The sequence below is a fragment of the Corvus brachyrhynchos genome, unplaced genomic scaffold, assembly GCF_000691975.1.
Source record: "Corvus brachyrhynchos isolate BGI_N302 unplaced genomic scaffold, ASM69197v1 scaffold220, whole genome shotgun sequence".
NCBI lineage: Eukaryota > Metazoa > Chordata > Aves > Passeriformes > Corvidae > Corvus > Corvus brachyrhynchos.
The window spans coordinates 2912378-2923645 of record NW_008236209.1 but is presented as its reverse complement, the minus strand read 5'-3'; the positions used below and the strand labels follow the sequence as shown (position 1 = coordinate 2923645).

The 11268-nt window shown below is 39.6% G+C and overlaps 1 protein-coding gene across 4 annotated transcripts in view; it reads left to right on the top strand.

Annotated features, from left to right (window-relative positions):
- The first annotated feature begins 6 nt into the window (after positions 1-6).
- PCDH11X (protocadherin 11 X-linked) overlaps positions 7-11268 on the top strand; it is a 439600-nt gene continuing 428338 nt past the window's right edge. For all 4 annotated transcript variants that reach the window (XM_017742435.1, XM_017742429.1, XM_017742437.1 and 1 more), the window contains exon 1: positions 7-423. The gene's annotated coding sequence lies outside the window, so the exon portion shown is untranslated. The remainder of the gene's footprint in view (positions 424-11268) is intronic.

The following is an 11268-nucleotide window of genomic DNA, read 5'->3' as shown; positions in this document are numbered from 1 at the left end:
CTGCGCTGCGGAGCCGCACCGAGTTCAGAGTCTCTCCGCGCAACTTGGGTTACGCGGCCGGACCTCTGCGGACTGGTGTGGGGCTTCCAGGGCGCGATTGCCTTTCCATCGTCTCGCGGCTGCAAAAGCAGATAATTGACTAAACCCAACAGAAATAAAACAAACTCAGGCTACCTAAAAGTTAGGATACCTTTTCTTTTTCCCCCTTTCTTTTGCAATTTTATTCCCTATGTGGAAGTCGAGTGTGATTCGTGCTCGGCACACTGCATGGGAAGAAGCGGCTGGTGCTTTGGATCGAGGATTTGCTGTTGCAAAGCGATCTAACTTCCATGCACTGGGGCAGCCTTCGGTACTCTAAAACGCCTTGATGATGTGCTGAGGAGCCCATGTAGATTGGCATCTTGTGCAGAGAAGGCACTGAAGGTAAGAAGGGGGCTTGGGGAAAAGGAGGATTTTGGTATCCTTTTATATGATATCTTTTGTCCAGCATTCCCCCCCCTCCCTCCCCCACCCTTGGAAGAAGAGCATCAGCGGTTCATCCAGAACAGTATGGATAGGTTGGAACCGATCAAGTAAAATGAAAGTCTGCTCCTGTGAAAAGTACACGGAGCTCACAAGTGATTGCAAGAGCTGTATTTATTTTTAGCCTGGTAACACAGCGCGGTGAGGATGTGTGCTCGCGGCGCGGACAGTGAGCAACTCGCCTAGCTCACGAATGAGGAGATCCGCGGGCTCAGTCTCTGATGGGCAGTTTGCATTGGCTGCTGCATTTTGTTGTATGTGTACCCCCCGCTACCTCCCTAGAGCATCCCATCAGCCTGTTTGATTTGTTGTTTTTTGCAGATATAGTGCCTGCTATTAATGAGAGAGGGTGAGGGATGCGAAAAAGAACCCCAAAAAAACATATGGAACATTTTATTGATGTGATCGTAATCCTGTAATGGAGATTGCATTAAATGAGGATTGCATCAAAATGCCAGGCTGCTGTGGAGAGCAGAGAAAGCAAAAACTATGCTGGATTGTAAATGAAGTTCTTTGATTGAAGGATTTTCTTGAACCATGAAGAGATAGATGTCTGTAAGCTTAAAGTTGATGTGTATATGGAGTACTGGAATGGGATAAAAACCAGATGAAGCTGAAATGTGTTTTAACTGACTCAAGCTCTGGATACAGTTAGAATTGGTTAGAGGCATTGCAGTGATGCCCAGTGAATTCTTGGTTTCAGCTATGGAGACCACAGAAAGGCAAGGAGAGAGCAGAACAGAGAATGACAAGGAGAGAATGTGATCGTGTGGGGAAGGGAAGGATGGTTCGTTTCTGACTTTTGTCATCGTGGTACAGAGCTTGCAGCCTGCTGGCTACAGGCAGAAACCTTGCAGGCGATGTGGAAGGCAAAGGATTTATCTCACTCTCCTTTTGCAGCCTGGGTGTAGTTGCCTGTAAGAAGTAGCTGTGAGGTGCATGGCAAAAGGCAAACAGGGACCTATTTGCCCCTCTCAGACACTGCAGGAAACTGAGGTTGGGAGAGATGCAGTCGGCTCAGCTGATCCTGCCTTTTTGAGCTTGAGTTGATAATACATTTTGAGTAATTGTTGCTGCTTATCTCGATAGGCAAAGGAGGGGAGAAGATGTTCAAGTTTATTGAACCGAAGCAGAGCAGAGGAGAGTAGATACTATCAGCTCACCCTTGCATTCTTTTTGTGCTCTGATATATTCTGGCATAGAGAACTGAGCCGCAAAGAGCACCTTCTTCAAGCCTTACTGAAGGGAAGCCTAAAGACAACAAAAAGATTAAGTGAAAGATAAATTTTAACTTTGTGCTGGTCTGCAGTGGAAGTAGCATTGATCCACTAGATTGCACAGGTCAAAAGAGGTAAGATAAGGACCAAAGTTATTTATTTATTTATTTATTTACTAACATTCCACACACACACAAACAAAAGTTGGTGTGTAGAGAAACATCCCAGAGCGCTGGACGCACCATGGCTGAGCACCACCTAAGTTGTAATTGATGTGAGAATCTTCAACAGTGCCTATCTGTAAGCGCAAAAGAGTTGGTTAGATGCAAATCCACATACAGCAAACCAACCCTGAATATCTGATGTTCTCAGGAGGAATTTGTTTTCCCATTTGTGTGTAGAATCTCAGGTAGCATTTCCAGAACTCTGTCTCTGTCTTGCTGTGTATTTGGCATAAAGTTGAGACGGAAACACTTATTTTAAATAAGATGAAGAAAAGCAGTGTAAGCATATTGAATTCCTCTTAAGCATTTTATTTTGGCAAAAGACAACTTTTTGTGAATTGTAAGAGATAGGTTTAGAATATTCATGGCTAAACTCCAGGGAGCTTAGTGTTAGCTCAGTAGGCAGAAGGTTCTTCCTCTAAAGAGGTATCTGGAAAAGGCATGTTTAAATTTCAAGCCATATTCAGTAGAGACTGTTGGTTTCCACATTTTAAAATCTTTTTTTCATGCCTCTTAGGGGAACGATGCTTAATCTGAGCAATAAAGCAAGTATTCCTAGCTCACTTTTTTAATGGGAAGAGCAAGCAGTGTGCTTTAACTGTACTTCTGTATGTCCAATACTCCAGATTTAACTCTATTTTTTATCAAATAACAGCTGTGGAAGAAATTTTGTCCTTTGAAACCATGGCTATCCATGCAGATCTTGGTGTGTATTTTTGCTACAGAAGAACTCTACTTCATGGTTGCATTGTTCATTCTTGCAGCATTTCTTTAAATGTGAGCCTCACTATAGTTAAAGGATAATTTATATTCAGTGTAGTACTGTCTGCACAGTGGAATTGGCTTTATACATCACAGCCTCTGCAAAAAAGGAGATCAAAGATCTGAACCTGTGGTCCTGCATTGCATTTGTATTCTACGTGGACTTGAGTAATCTCACAGTGGAGCCATTCATGCTCCCAAAGTTAAGAGTATGTCAGCCTTTCCATTAGAACATCCATTTGCTTAGGAATTTAACAGCTAGTTTTAAGGGCGGGCTTAAATTGGTCACCTTCATACAGTAAAAAGAAAAAAAGATACCCTAAACAGTGAGGTCTAATAGCATTTGGCACTGTTAAGTTGAATTTATAGAAAGCTTAGTAGAAAACAACACCTGTATGAACAATTGAGAGGTTAAAAGGGAAAAAAAACCCAGCAAACCTTTCAAAAGGCCCTTGTGGATCCAGGTGAGTGTTTCTATCTGGATTTTAAAGGGCCCTATGAGTGATTTTACTGCTTGGATTTTAAAGGGCCCTGACGAGTGAACTATTGTTAAGCAGGCAAGAGGACTTTTCTTGAGGGAGAACAGCACTGGCTCAAAGCGGGAATTAGTCAGATCTCAGTCTAATGGTTCAGTTTCACACTGCATCAGACCTAATGCCTTTGGCACTCTTCCAGGGGGTTCTTTTGAGGGTTAAGTTGCAAGAACAATAAACCCCAAACCTTATATTGTAACCCGGGAAGTTTTCCTTTCAATGAGCCAAAGAGAACCATTCACTTTTGAATAGTGCTGGTTGTCTGACCGAGGTGTTGGAAGCCTTTGGGGGATGCTGCTGCTAAAGCTCCTTGGCAGGTTGTCCACCTGAAACAGCCATCTCTGTAATCCTGCTTCCCATCAATGGACAGCCAGTGGGAACAATGGTAGAATCCTTTTTTCTAAAGCACCCAAAAGCCTTTTCCAATCCCTGCCTGACGCAGATATCCAGCTTCTCACAACGAAGTAGTTGCTTCATCTGTGCAAAGGATGTGAATGCTTATAACAACTTGGGGCATATTTCAGGTTAGAAGTTACAAGGCTGGAATTACAAATACGTGTGGATCCAAGAGAACAGTTGCACGTGCAGTGTAATGCCAATGTACAAGGAGCAGGTTCAAGATGCAGCTTCCTGTTTTCCAAGTATTTTGGACTGGATGAAATAAATGAGTATTGTTTGCCATTTACATAAAAATTCATAGGGGAGATTAATATTCTTCTGTCCCAATTACCTCTTTCTGCAATGAGTTCACTGAGGAAATTTGTATCAGTTGTCTTTTGCCAGTGCGATGAAGTAGCAGTGACCGTTTCAGTGACCGTGAACTGTCTTGGATCTTTGAAAACTCATCCTCCTTGCAGATACACAGGCAAGTAATATGATGCCAGGAGAAGTTAATGTGAAAATTGGAATACAGATAAAAACACTGTGGGATTTAGTCTGTGGATACAATCACATGATGGTAGTTTTGACAGTAAGTAAGAAACTGTGTCACAATTAAGCATTCTTTTCCTTTGAAGTCTGTTGTCATTGCCTTTAGTAAAATCCTGTTGGAAATTATTTCTGATACTTTTCAAAAATGTATAATTTCCCATAGATTATGCAAGATTTAGCCTTTTTGGTCCAGCATGGCCTGAGCCAAATCTTCCTGCAATCTGTGAAAAAATTCCTAGTGGAGCAGGGACTTCCATAACTGCTTTTGCCTTACATTACGTACATACTTTAATTTCTGCCACTCCTTCAGGAGTTCTACGTGTTCATGTGGTATTGAGGGCATTGTTATAGAGGAATTTTGCTTGTAGGGATGGCAGAACTCAGCCAGTTTAACAGCAAATGCTTTACTAACTTTTCAAGGAAGTTCTTTTTAAATGACTGTTGTTTTCCTTAATTTAAGTCGCAAAGGGAACCTACATAGCCAGATCATCAAAGAGCCAAATGTGTTGTTAGAGAGACAGATGAATGTTGAAGTCACTGAAGACTTCCAAGTTCAATAGTGAAATTACAAGCAGAGCCCACTGTATTTAAAAGCCATCTTTGGGGTTTTAACACGGCAGTTCCCTGTGCTCAGAAACTTCGCCTGCTTCATCTTCCTGCCAGGGGAACATCTTGCCTTGTGTTCTACTTTGATGTGATATGGTTGTTTTGGGGAGGATTTTTTCCCTCCAAGCTGGTCTAGAAATAAGATGTCACTGGTGATGTAGTCTGTTTGCATATCAGTGTTTATCTGTTACATCCTTAAGGACATAGTTTTATTATTGTTGTAGGAATTTAATTAGTAATTATGTACGCTCGATGCTGTCTACTGAAGTAGCAAGAAATACATGCTAAAGGGGAAAAAATCAAGTTTGGAATGCTTATGCACAGCATATTTCATTTAACCAACTGTGCTATCTTGTTAAACAAATAAATGTATATGTATGGAAATCTATGATCTGCTGGATACGTGTTCTCACACGTGGGCACACTGCAGCCACATGTTTTCGTGTTTCCAGCTGTATTCCCTGGCACAAGACATAGGCATGCCCACCCCGAGGAAAGTATGAAATACTTGGGGGATGGCTGAACTGCAAGTTCCATAAAATCGAGCATAGGGAACAGTTATAAAAAAGCCAACTGCCTCCTGCTAGCCTGTAACTCAGATTTCATTAGGTCACATTTTGTTTAATAATCCTCCTGAGAAAGGAAGTTTCATGACTGAGTTTTATCTCTGCTAATGGAAGTTATAATTTAAACCCATGTTTAGTAATTTCTGCAGGTTCTTTGATTGCTTTTGTAGTTAGGAAAGTTTGTATCTCCCTGTCTCCTGACAAGTGTGAAGCTGTGTGTCCTGCCAGGCACATGGTTACCTGGATCATTGGTTTTCCTCAGGTGTGATGGTATTTTTCTCCCTGAAATGGAGCGTAGCTTCAACAGGGAGGCATTGTGTCAAGGTGCAGGTTGGATTCACAAACTGGAAGGAGATTTTCCTAGGACTTGTGTGATGTTTCTGATGAAAGACCTAGACTTGTTAAATAGCCAGAGAGTGCCATAGCATTCCCTAAAGAAAAGTGCAGAGGAACTCCAGTGTATGGAAATTCCATTAAATGATGACTTAAAAAGAACTGTAATGTGCGTATATAACTCTGAACTCAAATGATTTAGGGCCTCACTATAGTAGTTTGTTTAGATTATAGTTGCTCTCAGTAATTTATAAATATATGCAGTATATAAAGATGAAACTAAAGCTATCATTTAATGGAGTAATGGCTTCACTATGTCAGTCATTTAATTGACCCTTGGAAAATGTACGTGGCAATGTGTTGTAAATCAAAATCTGGAGTGCAAGGCAACACAGTAATAATTTTTGGGATGAAAATTGGGAAAGGAATATGTAAAATTCATTTTCTGTTCATGTCCCTGCCTTGTCCTCACTTGAGGTTTTACCAGAATGAATGGTTTCCAGTGAAGAGTTTTGAAATAGCTTCTGGTAATCGCGACTCTCCTCCAAGAGATCAGTTCAGTGCTTGTCAGATGAGTGTACATCCAGAGATCTCTGTTTCAAATTCGTGTTCAGGAGACCTGTAATTTTATGACTTATGAAAGAAGATGGGATATATAAAGTAAATCAAGAGTTTTGTTGTCCTAGTTTGTTACAGAGGCCTCATCCTCTGACCAAGTGGCAGCTGAATTGGCAGTTATTACTTTTTTATCTTCTATGACTCCACCAGAAACTTCAGGAAAAAAAAACATACTCTTGTACATGTGCAATTGTTTATGGCATTAATGAAATCTGAGGAATGAAAGTTACAGAAGGGTCCTTAGATACTGGGGAATAAGTGTATTTTAATTTTATGTAATCAATCTGGAATAATGAAGGTGACAAAGCAGTCATCATGATGAACTATCATGAGGTTTTTGGGATTCACACAGTCTTCCCCCACCCTCTTTCATATATAAGTCTTTTAAAAAGACAATATATCTAGGAGAACACCATCAACCACACTTTTTTAGCAAGAAACTCCTTTAAAATCCCTCTTTAAACAATTACAGAATTGCGGGCAGTCAGTGATATTTATTTTTTGACAACATGCTCCTTCTATATAAGTTTGTATCTTGCACAGTTTAGATTTACGTACATAGAGAAAGAAAACCATTTTCATGAACTGCACTGGGAGTACCCTAAAGCCGAATGCAAAGTGTGTTTGAGATCAGTTCACAGAACATTAACTTTAGGTGTTTCAAGCTAGAAAGGGGGAGAAAACAGACACTTGGCATATCATTAAAAAAAAAGAGTTGACCACTTAAAAAAGTCAGGGATCAAAGACTTTAGTACTTTCAAAGAAATGTCTCACTTGTGTCTCTGGTCAGAAACTGTTGTGTTCTAGCTGAGGAATGAGGTGGGATATGTTGAACCTTGGCAGCCTTATGAGCAGTGAGCCCTTCTGGCTGTGTCAGTGCTGAGCCATCGGCGGCACTGAGCAACCTGAGCTCGTGTGCTGAAGGGAGAGATGTTCCTGGTGACTAAATACCAGTGGCTCTCTGAAGAGTTTTGAATGTTTTAATGGAAGTGCTTAAAAATTCCTGCTTTCTTCCGTCCCTGAAAACAAAGTAAATTGAATTTACTTGTGCTCGCTCTTTCTCACTTTTTAAATTTGACTCAGCTGTCTTTGAAATAAGTTTGTTAATTGGAGCTGAAAAGTGGATGTGGGTTGAGTTTGGGGCCAATTACTTATTCTTTAATATTCTTTAATATACATACAACATACGTATTTTGTGGCTCATTCAATGGATAAGCAACAACCAGTCTGTCCAGATAACTGAGTGGAACCCTTGGCACTGGAAAAAGACATGGCTGTATTTTAGGACAATCACACTAAGCAAGAAATAAGTTAGAAAAAAAGATTATTTCTACTTTCCATTAATCTAAACTTAGACAAACAAACAACAAACAGAAGTTAAAACACTGAAGGAAGTTTATAAACAGGAAAAGAACTGGCTGAAATTTACCTGAATTTATGATAAAAATAATTTACTTTTATTCATGAAATCATAGATTCTTTGTAGAATGGTGGGTTAAACCTGAAATCCATTGTATTATCCATAAGTTGAAGAAAAAGGTAAATGTGCTGGTGAATTTTTCGTGCTAAGACAGTCTTTTTCTGTGACTGTATTGCCTTACACAGCTCACATTCAGTAGGAGGCTCCTAACAATATGAATGGAATTTGGCTCCATGTTTGAGTAGTGCTCTTTGGAATCACTGGGTAGGCCACTTTTAAAATACAAAAAAACTTCCTAGTTAGCCAAGTATTATTGCTGTTTGGGACTGCTTAGCATCATGTACTTAGTCAATTGTGCCATAGCTGCTTCCTTTGGATATTTTTTATCTTGCTAACTTAAAGCAGGTTTCAGGTTTCGGTCATTGTTTAACATCAATGGGAAAACATAAACCCCCAGAATATTCGCTGGTTAAATTTGGTTAAAACTTAATCTGGCTTCATAAAAATGGTATTTGCTATGAGTCCCCTCAATGCCAGTTTGTACTTTTGTTGTACTGCACTTAACAAGAAGAGAGTATTTAAAAAGTAATGTCTGAATCAAAAATTGTGTAACATCCCTCTGCAAAAAATGTGTAGAGTCTCAGTTCCTTACATGTAATTCATTTTGGCAGGTACAGTACTTGTGGCCTCTATTGTATTATAAATGCTAAATACCTTGAAAGAAATCATTGGAAAAAGGTTTAGAGTAAGTGATTTAGAAGAGGCTGGCAGGCAGTAGTGTGGCTACTGCAGGATTAACTAAATTCTGGAAATGAAGTCACTTCAGAGTATTGGTTCTGTGTCTTGATTTAGTCATTACTGAAGCAGAAATCACTTTGCTGATCTGCTGTACTGCAAGACAGTGGTTGATGGAGATATTAATCAACCAACAGAAATTACTTTCTGAAAAACTTGGGATGCTCCAGTGATTAGAGGGTAACTTTGTCAGGACACCTCTTTAACTGCTGTGTATGCAGTTATGTGTACATATGATACTTATGTAAAACTGTGGCATTACAAGTAGGTCTTTTGGAAACCTCTAAGGGGGAAGTGAAGTGGAAATGATGAAATTTCAAGATACTCCTGGAAACAGCTTCAGTGTGTTACTATGGTAGTAAAATACCTGTTGATGAGCCTCACAAAAGTTAGATGTGCTCAGATATTTCTTAGTCTGATGGTGGAGGGAATTAACGTTTTTAACAGACTGTTTTGTGATCCAAAAGACCAGTTTTAGGACGACATCCATCATTTTGCAAGCCACATTTATGGCAGATTTTCCTCCTTTCCTTTTCTTTTAATACTGTTTGACTGATGTAGTTTTTACAACCTCAGCCATAACTGTTTTGGAGGGAGAAACGTCAAATCTGTCGTGGGTTGGCAACAGCCATTTTCTTTCTCAGCTTTTGAAGATCCTACTCAGTTTTATGAAGGACTCTGGAAATGGGAGCCCTAGTTGGAGTTACATATTTCTGTCAAAATGAAGAGTTTACTGCTGTCCTTGACATCAGTGTGATTTCAGGCTGAGTTCTACATGCTAATTTGCACTCGATCCTTTGCCATTTTGTATTTCCTGAATGTAAACTCTGTATTCACTGAGTTTCCTAGTGATTTGAAGTGCTGCAAGCACGAGATACTCTTGGTAGTAAACCAAAAGAAATACTTGAAGCGGATTTTCCCTTTTGAACACTACAAAAGTGTTCTCTTAATATTCAGAAGTATCCTTGGAAATTTTCAAAGCTTGACCTAAGGCCCTAAGCACCCTCATGTAACTTAGAAGCTTTAAGCAGGCTTGGCTAGATGGGCTCTCTAGAGGTCTTCCAGTGTGAACTGCCCTGTGGTTCTATAAAAAGACATTGACTCCTCTATATAGGTCACAGCTTTTTGTTTTGTTTCAACTGAGATTTTTTGCTCAAATTCAGGAGCTTGCTCTGTCCTTGCTGTTCTGGTTGTTCAGGTGGTGAAGAGGAGAGGAGCGGGACAGGAAAAGGAACCTACTAGTGAGCAGAAGAGAGCTGTTATTTGTGTGTTGGGTTTGGATCTCAGCACTGGTTGCTATTCCTGTCTCAGAGCATGCTATTTGGTGTAATTTGGGGGGCCTCCTTCAGCTGAGGTTATAGAGACAAGGCTGCCACTTCAACAAGTCATCTCTTCGCTTTGTGCAGGGCCCTTCTGAATACAGGTTGAAGTACTGCCTTTGATCTATGAAATACTTTTTAGCTTCCTTTCTCTTTCCGAGGAGATTCTGCTGTTCGTTTTTGTTCTTCTTTAAAGGCCAACTGGAAAGCAGAAACCTCAGCTTTATTAACAGAGCTGAGGGCAAGAGAACCTGAGACTGATTCTTTTCCCTTAGTCCTACAAAGCCTAAGTTAGTTGACATTCAGAGCTGTAAGACAAACTTGTTAATTCAGTTTTTCCTGAGCGTTTTCTGGGGTGGACACATTAGCTGGAGGGTAATTTTGTTTGTATTTTTGAAGAGTGTTCTGCTGATGCTTCATGTTGATGGTTTATTGCTCTTGACTACAAGAGTGGCTGGAGATTGATCGACAGATTCCCTACAAAAAATGCAAGAAATGCAGTTTCTAGAGAGGAACTTAACAGTGTATGACTGTGAGCATACAAGAGTAAAATCAGTTTGAGAATGGACAGTATTTTTATGGGCAGAAATTTAAGTACTTTCATTAAATATAATAAAAGATCCCTACAAATGAAATCAAGGATCTTAAAAATTCTCTGAAAAGGATGTTTGTGGTTACAGAAGTTCTATATTATTTGTTGTTTCATCATGGAATTATTTGTCAAAGCAGGTAGTTGAACAAAAATTGTTCACTGGAAAGCAATGATGAAGATGCCTGAATGTGAACAAGCATTTCATGATTTTTGTTGTTAAAGCTCTTAAGTATTTCTTCATTTCTGGTAGTTCCACTTACTTTCCATGCTGTGTGTCTAACACAACATCATTGGTATTTTTTTTTAATACACCTGAAAGGATCACAATACTTCATATGCTAAATTTAGCTGAAATTTAGATTAAAAATTACTTCCGTGGGTTTGTGCTCATTTATTTGGGCCAATTTTAACTGAATGCTCAGCAGAACACTGCAAGGCTCATTCAGTATTTTCCATCCGTGACTCTTGCTGTACCATTTTGTTTCTGCTGTCTGCAAAAGAACATTTTCCCTTAAAAAATACCTAGGTGTTACTAAATACTTCAGTAAATGTCTGCTGCATGCAATTTGTTGGACATTAAACATAGTTGTTCCACAATTATGGACTGTTTCCTTCAGATTCCATTGATGAAAGCTTCTTATCCTAATTATTTGTTTATCTTAACGAATGCATGGTAAAGGCTGTATTGCATTTGTACCATTCGACACTCTCAGTCTAATGATATTTTCAGAACCCTGCAGATGTGGATTTTAAATAAATGAAAAGAGCAGATGGTGTACAGGGAAATCTTTGGTAGGCCAAGAAGATAAATCAAAGTTTCCCTGAGTTCCT